Below are 14,284 nucleotides of genomic sequence, written 5' to 3' on the forward strand. Positions count from 1 at the left end.
TTGGGCTGTTTTCCTGGGGTCACCTTACCCATCTTCTCCAAAAGCTTTCAAGAGTTTTATTCCCCTATGTTCAATGATTCTTTCAATCCTCTTATGTTACAGCATGTGTTGATGTTATTCTCTGCCAAGCTGGTCTTAAGCCATGCTGTATAAGGGATGAACATTTCTTGTACAAATGAGACCATTCTTCTTATCCCCCATGGTTCTCACCTACATTTCTGGTGGAAGTGGTTGAAGGCAGGAGTAAAGCAAACATTGAAACAGATAATATTCTAGGAATGCCACAGTTACTGCCTAAAGAGTTCAGGGGAAGACATAATTGGAAGATGTATCGTTCTATGTTGATGTTATAAAATTTTGAACACTAAATCTGGTATGACCAAAACAGTTTATCATTCACATCTTTCTGCATATACCAGGATAAGAATTGCATGTGTGGTCAATGTAAACAAAGCACAGAAATAACCTTTGAGACAGTCATAGAAAACCAGTGTTTATAAAATGATGGATGATACAAACTCATGAGTAATGAGTTAACCAGCATTAAAGAAATGGTGTTAGAAACTACAGAGGCAAGAAGATCTATATTGTTTCAATTCAAACAGAATCTGAAGAGCATGACAGTGTAAACAACAGCAGCATTGCTACCTTTTTCTCACACTATGAGAATTATGAAATTAGGCAGGAACCATGCCTTTGACAATAAAGAACAAGAAGATACAATGTCTAGCTCCTCGCTACTAAGATGAATCTTTACATGAATGGTTGAACAATAAACAAATGCAAAGATAGTTCTATTGTATTCATTATTCTGAAACTTTATTGAAAATTGCCATACCTTACACTTTTTAAAATCCATTTTTTCATGCAGACAGAGACCCTACAAAAGAGATTTTCCTGGAGCCCTGTACGTGCTAGGGATGGCCCTGAGGAAAACTGAAGAAAGGTAGCAAGTAACTTGCCAACATGCAATTGCAACCAGCCTTTCTCAGTACAGCCACAGTATATTTCGTGTTACATGGTTTGGGAATCTACATGAGTTAATTTAGCAAATACTTTTTTTACATACACAATCAAATAATTATCATTATGCATTACAAAAACTTGGAGACTTTTGCATTTTTTTTATAACTTATGTTTTTGTATTTTTTCCTACTTAAAGATAACTTTCAATTACCCAGATGTGGCTTATTCATTTAGTAAATTAACTGCATAAAATTAAAGTTTTATTTCTGGATTGTCTGACCTTCAATACTGAGTATTTTTAGATGGCCTCACTATATCATTATTTAGTAGAAACTCAGAGAATACAAGTTAACTTTGATGTTAGCCTTAAAAGTTTTAATTATGGAAGAAAATTTGATCTAACAATCATATAAATGCATGTTAACGTATCAGGTTGTTTCTGAAGTAGCCATCGCTTGAATGATCTATGCCTTTTTTTATGAACATATAAATTTAAACATTTTAAGGCTTCCATTATGTTAGTGGTCTGTTTTTCCATACATCACAGGTGATTAATCTGCCTTAATGGCAAAAACTTTTAGTCTAGTCAAACAATTACTTAGCCAAAGAACTGAAAGAAGTTGATATCAAAGTTTTTGCTCTGGTTCAAAAAATCATAGTTTATTTCTAGAAATGGGCAAGAAAGAATTAGAAAAAGAGAGTTAAAGAAAAATATTAAATTGTAAACCAACTTAGAGATCATATAGTCACTCTATAAGCATGTGTCCTTCCTCCTACACATTACTTTTTTACCTTGCTAGGTTCTGACCTAAAAAAATGCTACTAGAGATGCATTAGCTAAGGTCAATATTTTATTCTCATGAGATTTTAAAATTTCAAATTCCATTGACTTTTAATAAATCTTATAAATATGAAAGTTAGAGAATAAAACATTCTAGTAACACATTACATTAAAATATAAAATTTGAAGTTCATTTTTACATTTCAATTTTTGTCTGATAATAAAACTTCAAGACAAACATTTTCATCAGTACCACTATTCTTGTTTTCAAAAATTTAACAAATTTTTCATTTAGATAGGAATGGTCATAAAATATATTAAGGTCATAGGGAAAATAGTGGGGGATTATTTAGATTTTCTGAAGTAATTCTTTTCTTTTGACTCACAAAATCTTGCTTCTCTTCTATCAAATAGGATATGAAGTATCTAACTTTCAAAGATGCTTCTTATGTTATCTTCCCTTTCAAGTTGCATGATAATCATATGGCAAGTGGGAAAAAATTTTGAACAAGAACATTAGTGACTATAATAACTAACTCTGCTTACTTAGTAATGAATAATAAGTTTCAAGATTTTTTGTTTGGAAATTCAACAATAACAAACTGTGTTTATATTTCCTTAAAGAGCAGTGGCCTTTTTGAATCAGAATCCCTGGGGAAACAGCCTTAGAATGTAAAATTATGTGATTCTTACAAATAAACAACAAATCATACAATATTATAAACAACTACCTAACTCTTCAATACTGACCTTCATATAGATGCATCCTATTCAAAGATTAAATGCTAACAACTTTACATCCTCTGAACTCAGCAAAATCACTTGACAAGATGAAAAAATAAACATCAGGTGGCTAAATAGAAAATAGCAAACGCTTGCTTGCTTTGAAAACGCTGTTTTAGATTTAAGTATAAGATATTGATTATAAATAAGCAATAACGTGGTAGAAACAAAGAGCTAATTTCTTTAGACCGAAATATTGTATTGGGAATCAATAATACCCAATTTGGTGCATTAGTCAGCATATTTGGACAGTATGTTTGATTCAAAGTACAGTTTGGATGTCTGAAGTGTACAAACGTCCACTGTGGAATCATGCATATTGCCCCACCCAACAGAAATAATGCCTTTAAAATATTTGTTCCCTATGTCTTTTTTCATCACCTCTATGCATGCTCTGTTTTTCTAACCAGCAAGGTCAGCTTGACATTTCCTCCAGGACTGCGCCTGTCAGCTAGAATCACCATTCTTCCAATTGCTGAATCAGCCCACCTTCATACCACTAGCTGGTAGTGATACAAGGAGACCTTCAAATTTTGCAATTTTTTTCTGGATTAAAATGGGCTCTGGGCCAATTTCTCTAAAACTAGTACAGATTTTCAGACATTTACACAATCACATTGCTAATTACAGAGGACTCTGAAAATACATAGCATTTCAAACTTGAATTATTTGATATCAAGTGAAGATCTTTTATTGTATCACCTAGATGACGACCACAAACTAAGGCCATAATAGTCATTCCTATTGTGGCAGGACATCATTCTAACTTGAAAGGCAAGCTTTTAGAAAGAGTGCTATAAATAGAGATAATACTGGACAAACTACCTAAAATTGGAAGGAAGGGAGTAGAAATCAGTCATTGAATTCAAATTTCCAACCTCTGTGTCTTTGAAGCTTTGCCAACCATGCTTCTTCTGTGTAAGTTGATGGAGAAAGGCTGCTTAGAGAACACTATCAAACTGAAAGAACTTTTATGCTTCTGTTATAAAACTTATTAAGGGTCAATAGAGCAGACTTTAATCATTTTGAGAGAATAATTTACTGTTTTCCAGTAAAATTCTGGTTACAATGATATTGCATTGTTTAATTTATCAGGACAAAATAAGTTAAATATATGGGCAAACTCACTGTCATAGGCCTGAACACTCTTGGAATCAAAGCCTAAGACAGTAGTTCTGCTGTGTAAAGTTGATTGAAAGAAGACTCTTCAGAAAAAGCTCCTCAGGAGAGATATAACAAGCAGGATGGGGAAAAGGAAAGAGCTGAGCAAGGATGTGATCCCTCATACAGGCTGGTCTTGACCTGATCCATGGGATCACACTACAAAATTAATTATGACCCTCTCCTTCGATGTGAGGGGCCAGCCCTTTGTACCCCACTTTCATCAATCACTGCCTGATCTTAGTTGTAGGCTTATGACCTGTAGGAAGATACAGCTGCCATCAGCTATTCTCTGGAAGGAGTGCAGGGAGTGGCAGTTGTGGATTATTAGCAACCAATACTCATAGCAGTTAAGGAAGGGTGTATGGTTCTGGTGAAGGGATCCAGGCAGGGCACCCATAGCATCTATTAGGCTTGCTAATTATGATTCACTCAGAAATTAGAAAAATACATAGGACTCTGTCAAATTTTAGACAGACTGGAAAGGATCACCTCTGGCTTCAGTAGGAGAAGTGATGGGGATTGCAATGGCTGGCAGTCCTACCCAGTTGGCTTTAATTGTATTATACCCTATGACTTGTGCTTCCTTTGCTTGTTAACAGTCCACAGCCTCTGACATAATGTACCCTTAACCTATTTTGGTGCTCTTAATTCAGAATTATTCCTTCTTCCCGCATGAAAGAAAAGCTGCCAGTTTTGAGAATATCCATTAAGTTAAGGGCACAAGGCAGAACCTTAACACTCAACTTGAAGAAAAAGTGAATAAACTTTATAAATCACAAAGCACAATTCTTTTTTAATGGAAGAATGAAGTTTTTGAGAGATTTGGGGGAGTAGAAAGAAGTCTCCTTCCTAGGTAAATGTTTTATCAGCGTTCGTGAGTCCTGTTACACTGAGATCATTCACCTAGTAAGAATGTACACTCTGCTGTGGTTTGTGACCCTCCCCATTTTTCAATTAGGGGTACTAGAAATTCCAAACATGCTTTGAGTTATTTTCCCTTCTTTCCTCCCAGACTTTATGCTGGAGATGAGTGACAGGCGTTTTCGTTGTTGCTTTGTAGTATACTGAAACAGTCAGAACAAATCTGAGCTCTTGTTATCCAACAGGTAGAGAGGAAATAAAAAATTTAAGGCTGAATAGCAATAAATTTGGTAGTCTTCACCCAGATAGGTGTTTCGAAGCCATCAAAAAAAAAAAAAAACAAAAAAACAAAAACAAAAAAATAACCTCTCAGCCATATAATTTTGCACTTCCAACTTTCTTTCTTCCCATTTCGAGGTGATTAATTTCATCTGAATGTCTAGAGAATAGACAGTTTTATATTGGAGTTCATTATAAAAACAATAAGAAAGAAAAGACTTACCTATCTCCATAGGAAAGTCCATTTTATTTTCTTTGACCTAATCAAGAAGAGAAGGCATTAAATATAATGATTTCAAAACCTTAAATAGAAATGCCAGTTAGGCCAGAAAAGGCTTTGTTAAAAGGGCATGTAGGAATCCATAGGGAGGGTCATCATTATAATAATCCACCAAGAATGGTTTGATTTTTATACCTCTGAGTCTAGATATTTGTCCTGGATTCTGCAACCAGACAAGGCAGTGGGAGATTTTTTTCTGAAGCAAACAAATCTCCCTGTTTCATACTGATCCAACCTAATTCTAGCCACCCCGCCTACATATTATATATTTCCTATTTTGAGAAAAACATTCCTGGAGCAGGGAGTGGGCTGTGGACTCAATTCTATTTTCCACTAAATTGAGACACCTTACAGATAAGGAAAGCCACATTTCTGTGACAGGGAAGATGCAGAATACTTACTGAAATGACAAAAAAATCACAAGCCAAGACCCAGAGGATAGGAGGAAAATGTCAAATTGGCTTCCGGTTAAAGAACAGCTGTAAGTTATTACAAGGCACCCTCTGGCTTCCTCCCTTATTTCTCTGCTCTATCCACATCCATTAAAAAAAAAAAAAGTCATTTCCCAAAAGTAAGCAAAATTGTAACTTGCAAGGGCTTCTAACCCTAGCCTCATATAATCAAGGCAAGACCCTCAAGTTATAATTAGTTTTTATTGGCCCTTCCCCAAACATCTTTTAGCCAAGGGGCTATAGAAGCTGTCAGTCAGCATGACCAATTCACTGTTATTTATATTGGGGCTCGGTGATCATTTTTGCGGCCATGAGTGTGTCCTGACCTTCTCTAGAGGGAGTACTGGGGGATCAGTACAGTTTTGTTCATACTCAGTTCAAGTTGATATATCATCTTGGAATTAGAATTTTGATTTGTGAAAGTAAATGGAGCCTTTTAGTTTTATTATTGGTGCAAGAGAGTAAGATTTTATTTTAAATTTGTATACTTACTTGGGGAGAATTAGCAAACACATTCTTAAAGTGAGAAAGAGGAATGTGGAAAAGAAGGGTGGAGTAAAAACTCCTTACTACAATTTTCCAGTGTCTACAGGAGTCTGGGATTGGAATGGCTTTCTAAATTAGCACTAATACAAATTTACCTCCTTCATGAGCCTGAGCTCAGTCTCATAACCAAGAATGTAACCTCTTCAGAAATTCAACTGAGCAAAATGCAAACTAGGTGGACACCAGCACTAAAGCCAGAGGAATAGCCTCCTTGCTAACAGAATTAATGGACATTTATTTCATGTTTAAAGGTGCCAGGCACTGTTAAGAGTCCAGTGCTAGTATGAAGTGTTATCGCTTCCAGAACACAAGCTAGTAAGTGGGATTGAAGCCCAGCTAGAACATTTACTAGCTGTATTTCCCAGAAAAATGAGTGTTAGAATAATTTCCACCTCACAGATTGTTGTAAGGTTTAATGAGTTAGTACACGTTAAACATTAAACATAGAATCTAGCACATGGAAACAGTTTAAATAAATATTGGCCATTACTATCATTCACTAACTACAGATGAAAAAGAGAGTTTTAAAGGTTAAATAAAAATTTCAAGGTCACACAGTGATAATGGGCAAAGCCGGGATTTGAATCTGGGTGATCTATCTCCAAAGTCCATGTGCCTAAGTATTAAACCTTAACACCTCCTAGATGAGCACGTTTCCCAAGACCCGGTGTGATTTTGTTAAGGGTGGAAAACTTTCAAATGGCCAACTTCTGCTTCTATAATCTGCTTGCTTGTTTAATGTTTAACCAGGGTGTAGTTCTGAGAGATATCCTGTGCAAAGATATGCTAATGGCCAACTTATGCTAATGTTAACCAGGGTGTAGTTCTAGGAGATACCCTGTGCAAAGATATGCTAATGGCCAACTTATGCTTCTGTAAACCTGCTTGCTTATTGATGTGGTTTTAGGCTTCATAAACTACCTCCTCTGGAAGCTCGGGACTGATCTCCTCTAACCCTGCATGGTAGAGAGTTAGTCGCCGGGGTCCGCTAATAAAGGCTCGGGGTCGGCTAATAAAGGCTCGCAATTCATCTCAGTTGGCTCCGTGGGTCTTAGATTTGATCGCACCACAACAATTTGAACTCAGCCCTTTCTAACATGGCAGGAGGAGCACAGCCATGAAATATGATGGGCACTTTTGGCCAAGAGCTTGTGGTAGATCATGAGTCTGAGAACAGAATTATCGGTCACTACAAAGGCTGATTGTATTAGGTATTATAAGTAGTTTAGAGATGATTTAAAGTATATAGGAGGATATGGGTAGGTTATATGCAAATGCTACTTCATTTCATATAAGGGATTTGAGCATCCTCAGATTTTACTACTCAGGGGTTGGGGTGGGGAGCAGTCCTAGAACCAATCACCCATGGGTACAGAGGGACAGCTATATTTTATTTCCTACCTTTGGCAACATTATCCAGAATATGTGATTAAAGAATGTAAAAAGACAATAGTTTCTACAAATATAAATGATTTATATCAAAAGGCAAAAACTACAGATGTCCATGCAGCCATACCAAGATTTCCACAGAGACAGAATTTTGAACATATGAGGCTCCCAAGATTGATAGACCTTTGGTAATCTAACTAAAGACATCGATCAATATATTTGGATTCCTGTTTTCCTAGATCTGCTGCAAATATCACGTGGTTTACAGGCTTAAGACAGCTCAACTACCAAAAGTCCCTCCCAGATGCTGGTGGGTGACACCCAGGCATAAAAGAGCCTTAGTAGTTGTAGGCGTGGTTTTTGAGACAATGCTTTGTGTTTCTTTCCTGTCTATGAGGAAATTAAAGCAAAAGCAAAAGCAAAAAACAAAAACAAAAAAATAAGCAGATAGAAAGAAAGAAAGAAAGAAAGAAAGAAAGAAAGAAAGAAAGAAAGAAAGAAAGAAAGGAAGGAAGGAAGGAAGGAAGGAAGGAAGGAAAAGAAAGACAACCAAATGTCTGCCACAGAGCACACAATAGCAAGTCACTTAGGGCTAAACCAGTTGTACCAACATCATCAGCTTTAGCTTGGAAATGGACACTCAAAATTCAAAAAACAACATACCTGATTTTTTACTCCTTCCCTCTACAGATCAAGAGAAGGAAAAGACAAACTTGCAGAAAACAAAAACAAAAAACAGACAAACATAAAACACTTTAATTTTCTGCATGCGTTTATATTTATTTATGCAGGGAAAAAAAAAAAAAAAAAGATGTCTCAGTGCCATCTCTAGATGGAAAAGCACTGTGCCCCTGAAGAGAACTCCTGTCTCATAATGGGCACTCAAGAAATGCTTATTGGATGAGGAGCCTGGGGCTCTCAAAGTGATGGAAATGACATCAGCCCTGCCCTGGAGGGACTTGCAATTGAAAACTTCTGACACTAACCCAGACAGAAATGAACAAGCAATCCAGATAATGCACTGAGAACTTTAAACAATCAAATAAATATGCAGCTTGATTTTTTTTTTAAGTCACTTATGTTATGGTTACAGATGACTCAATTCCATTCTATGGATAATCTTAGTTCACAGACTATTCTAATGAAGTCACAATACATTTTGAAAACTGCCTTCAGGAACATAAATATGAAGCCATTCTTGACTGGGGCTGATTAGAATGTTTTTGAAGAACCATTAGATGGCATTTGTGAGTGAACCTTGCATAAGATTTTTCTTTCAATTCTTATGAAAGGTAAGTAAGATCGGCAGCTAAACTAGTTTCCACTTGGACATAAATTTGATTATTTTGGCTAGCTCAGAAGAGATCTAATGATTTTAATGGATTCTTAAACTGCCCTAAGTAGTTCTCCACACTCAGCTCTGTGTGGGTCACAACGGATTCAATTATGTGCATATGAAAAAGGAGTCAAGTTGGCCAATGTCTGACAAGTTTGCTTCCTGTCATTCCAACATCTGCCACACTGATTTTATGCCTTTCTGTTCCTTTATGTTAAGTTCCTATAATTTCTCATTCTTATCCTACAGCATGTCTATGATACCTTTCAATGGAAACCCACTGCACAATCACCTAGGATTATTTTCTATTGTCTGAATTCTCTTGTGAAAGTCTTCTGGGACTGTTGCACAGAGACTACAACTCAGCGAAAAGCCGTAAAACATAAAGAGAGAAATGAGTTTGTATATGCAGTCTGGAGAGATCAGACTAAATATTTTGTTAAAGGTGGTCTCAGGAGTAATATTTGTTCATGAGGCAGACATGAACATTTCCGCTAAGAATCAATAGTGAACCCATTTGCACTATGTTTAGTGTTCAAAGGGTTTCTGTGCATTTATCCCACCTTGCTTATTTTCTCTCTATAAATAAATGCCGGTGGCTGCCTGAGTTTCAAATGCTTCTGCTGGCCGTGTTGTTATCCTTGCCTGACAGTGGAGCTGAAAAGACGGATGCAGTGCTATCCATCCTCTATACCCTGTATTCAAGTAAAGACTTTCCTACTGCGGTAGTTCTAACTATGCTTTGTTTACCTGGCTTTAACTCCACAGTCTGTCTGCTGCTCTGAAGCCCTTGCTTAGAACAAGCCACCTCATTTCTGATGGCTGAACCTCCGGGCATGTCTGCTGATTTTGTTTCCCAACATTGCAAAGCTTTGCAGACTATACGATGGGACCCCTCAGAGGCCTGAATATTATATCTTCTGCCTGACATCTTTACATCTGTCATGCTCTCGGCAAAAATCTTGAGATTGATGCCTTTATCCTTTTTGTAGCCAATAAAACAGTGTTATAGCAAACGATGCTTCAAAAAACAGGGTGTTATGGCTTAGCGGGAAGAGCATGGACAGACAGATCTTTTTTAAATTCCTGGGTTGTCTATTTAGCAGGCAAGTTAATCAACCTCTTTAAGCATTATTTATCTTATATGTAAAAAGAGTATAATAATGCCTATTTTGAATAAGTATTATAAACATTGAATTAATACCTGAAAGAGGACTGGCCCATATTGAACATGCTACAGGATAGCCATTATTATTCAATTCTGATAAAAACTGGCAAATTCTAGGAGCAGGTATAACATTACTTAGGAAGGTAGAGGAACAAACATTTTGCACACTCCAGATAATTTGGCAGGGAGTTTGAATCCATGCTTACTCTATCCATTCAACATTTGAAAAACAGCCTGGCCTATTTTATTGGCTTTTGAGATTTCTTCCTGTCTCTCAGTACATCCTTGGATAGTGTGCTAACCGGTAGTAGAATTCAGTGACAGATTTATGACTGTGTTGCTGATGGAAATCTTTGACCCCTTTCTCCTTCAAGTTTACCATCAATCAGTGGTGCTTTACCAACTCTATAAAGAGGATCTTAATCTCTTTTTGCCCTCACGCTTCAAGAAAAGGTTAGGAACAATCAAGTTTCTGACTGATAAGGACACAAAGACTTTCTAGCATCTGGAACAAAAGCAGGCACCTAGTAGGAACTCTATTAGTGTTAGATGTAAAAAAGAATGAATAAATGACTATGTATAGTATTTTATGGCCTAGTGAAAGAATTTCCTCTGGATCCGGAAGCATTGCTGTTGCCCATAGTTCCTCTTTACATTTTCACATGTTTGAACATAACTCTGTAAGATAATATTGGAAGTCATCTAACTCCATCTCACTCCATTGATAGTAGTCACTATCAATACTTCCGCAATTGATTGCACCTGAGTAAATGTCAAGACATTCAAATTTCCAACTGAACTGGGACCTTTGTTGCTATTATCTTTCCTGCATACCTATAGTATTGGCCATGTAGCAAAGCTCACCTCCACTTTCTCACATTTCAATCTAAAGACACACTGTGTTTCCCATGTGCCTTTAAGGAATCATTCTTGATCTCAGCCATAAAATTGGAAAGCTGCATAACTGACAAGATGATCCCCGAAGGCAGCTGAAACATGGGGTAGATTGAAACCGACAGTTAATTTGCAGCAGTAAAAAATAATGATATCATCATAAAACAAGTTTAAGATCAGACACACTGCACCCACAGAATATATAGATGGGTATTGTCAAGCTTAAATAACAAAGCAAAACAAAACTGAACCTCCCAGCACCACCAAGCCCAATATATTTGCCTTTTATGGTACACTAACACCATCTGCTGGCTGCAGCTGACAACATGCCTAACATTCTCTAAGTCCTGGAATATTCCATTCTGCAGACTATTGTTAATTACCATGCACAAGGAAACATATTTTTATCCTTACAATATCGTTGAAATGGTACAAATAAATCCAATCTTCCTGGAACACCAAACAAATAAAATGTCCCAGGAGGTGCTCTGCTCTGCTGTGCCTGGAAAAACTGCACTTGCCCAGTGCGGGAGTCCTAGCACATTCTCTTGTTATTCCAGAGCTCTCTCTTTACATGCATTCACTTTCTGACTTCCTCCTTTCCAGCTGCCTTCTCTACCAGGCATCCTACACAGCACTGCGGTGACAGGCAAAGCAGCAGCCCTCAGCTAAAAACAGCCTCTTCCCGAGATCTAAAGGAAGAAAACCATTGACACTTACCTTCTTCAAGGAAGGCAAAGCCCCATTAAGATTCGGTATGTAAAGAAAAGATATCACGTTGTCTTTCAAAACTATGAAAGCAATATTTTAGCATGGTTTCCACAGGGTCAAATGCCTTGCATTGTGTCCATTTTTACTAACTTGGCAACAAGTTAAGAATTATTTGGAAAGAGAAGGATAGAGTCTTAATAGCACATAAAAATCTAGCCACCTATAAAGCCTCACCCATTACATCTAAGGTCTTATCATTCCAGATTAGTAGGCGTTTGCTATTAACACCCCAGGCCTCTGACTTTCCAACCATCATAAAGATAACAAGGCTTTAGGTAATAGTCCTTCTTCACCATCACTAGTGGTTGTTGTTGTTGTTGTTTTTTTTTTTTTTTGCTTACCTGAATTTAAATTTTATTGAATGAGCATGTAATATTGTGTAATAAAACAATTTATAAATATCCTTTAAATTTTTATCTATCTAAAAAGTCTCAATTTTTATGATCATGATGAGGTAATAATTGCTCTCAGATAAAATATCTAGTATTTATTTATCGACAATGGAAAAATATCACAAGATGTTTCCTTTGGAAAGAAGACTGCAGCCTAGTGCAGCAGCAACAAGTGACACTCTCTAGCTTTCTGACATGCATCTAGGTATGACCGGGCTATCCCAGTATGAAGCACATGACTCTACGCGAAACACACTGAGCTGAATTCTGTTCCTCCCTGAACAGTATCGTCCTTGCATTTACATAAACAATTCGCTCACTCTCCTAAATATTCCAAAATATGAACTTTGGTTCGAAAGCATTCTATATTTTCCTTTTGATGCTGCAATTTCCATTTACATGTTAGGCAATTTCTATACAGGTAAGTAAATCCCTATAAGTAATACAGCCTTGGCTAAAATTTTCATTTAAATTATTTTCTTATGTAGAAATGACCAGTGAATATATTTTAAAATGTTCAATGTCACCAAAATAATTAATATCAAATTAGCCTAAAATAAAATAATAATGCATATATTTTCTTATCAAATAGTAAAGGAATTTTAATGAATAATAATATCGCTTATGGTCAAGGGACAGGAAAAGTTACTCTGTGCACTACTCACAATAGTATAATTTGGTGCAACACTTCCCGAAGGTAATTACCCCATGTTTTATATTTTCCAACACTAGAAATTTATCCTAAAAAAGTACTCATGGCTGATGATGCACTATTCAACATCACAGCCTCGTTTATAATAAGGGAAGTTTTAGTGTTCACATATGGTAGGCTGAATAATGACCTCTGACAAGACGTCCACATCCTTATCCCCAGAATCTCTGAATATGTTACCGAACATGGTAAATAGGATTTTGCAGATATGATTAAATTAAGGATTTTGATATTAAGTTCAGGATCTAGAGAGTATCCTAGAATATCTGGATGGGCCCAATTTAATTACAAGTTTTCTTTTAAAAAGGGAGGCAAATAGGCCAATAATATAGAAGGTGATGGAATAATGGATGCAGAAGTTGAAGTGACGGTCTTTGAAGATGGAAGACAGAGCTGTGAGCCAAGTGATATGATTTCTAAAAGCTAGAAAAAGCTGGGAAACACACTTGCCCCCTAGAGCCTCAAAAAAATAAATAAATAAAAATAAAACACACATAGCTGTGTTGACACCATAATTTTAGGACTTTTGACCCCAGAAGAACATTTTAGCTCTAAGATTTTTAAAATTGTGTTGTTTTAAGATACTAAGTTTGTGGTAATTTATTATAGCAACAATGGAAAACTAATATACCATACATCAAGCAATAGAGAATTTCATCAGAGTAGACCTCCAAAAGACTTATACTTGAGAATCTGAGTTATAAAAGTTCTTATTTTTAATCCAGTGTTTTTATTTTGACAGTAATCTTAAAAAATGTCAATGTAAAGATATTCTGAACTATCTGACAGACACACCTAACTAACGGCTGAGCTATGATTTCAAGGCCCAAGTTTGTGTTTGTCTTTATAGTCATATTAGTAGTGCCAACTAAAGGCTAACTCTATATAGTATCCTAAGAATAGAGAAGACAGGGCAGTTTAGAGAAGAGTTGTGTGAGGACCGAGTGATCACTTGGAATAAAGCTATCACTGTCACACACTGTAAGGAACCATGTTTCTATCTTAGAAGAATGAGTTTAGCATTAAAAAACATTGTGTTTAAACTTTTGTTGCTATTGCATTTTGAGTGTATCATTGAACTGATTGACTCACGGTTTTAAATAAGTTTATTATTAGAAGGAAAAATAATGGTGATGATCATCAAGATGATTCAGATGATGACCCATCAGTTTCAAAATCAAATGAACCATGCCAAGAAAGAAATATAAAACTTTTATCATCGTACTATTAAGCATCAGTACGGCATTTTGATTATATTGATTTATATCCAAATTTAGAGGTAAATTTGTGTGTTGGTTTTATAGTTGCACACAAGTTAGGATCATGAAGAATTAATCCTAACTTTATATTTCTACATAGAGGAGTAATAACATAATAAAAATAATATAAAGCAATCTTGGAGGGAGCATGAAAATTTAGTTTTCTTTTGAAAAAGATTAATGTATTTGTTCAAGTCTGAGAAATACAGAGTTAAGTATGGTACCTCCTTCTGATGAAATCATTAGAAATA

Source organism: Rousettus aegyptiacus, unplaced genomic scaffold, assembly GCF_014176215.1.
Source record: "Rousettus aegyptiacus isolate mRouAeg1 unplaced genomic scaffold, mRouAeg1.p scaffold_m13_p_2, whole genome shotgun sequence".
Taxonomy (NCBI): domain Eukaryota; kingdom Metazoa; phylum Chordata; class Mammalia; order Chiroptera; family Pteropodidae; genus Rousettus; species Rousettus aegyptiacus.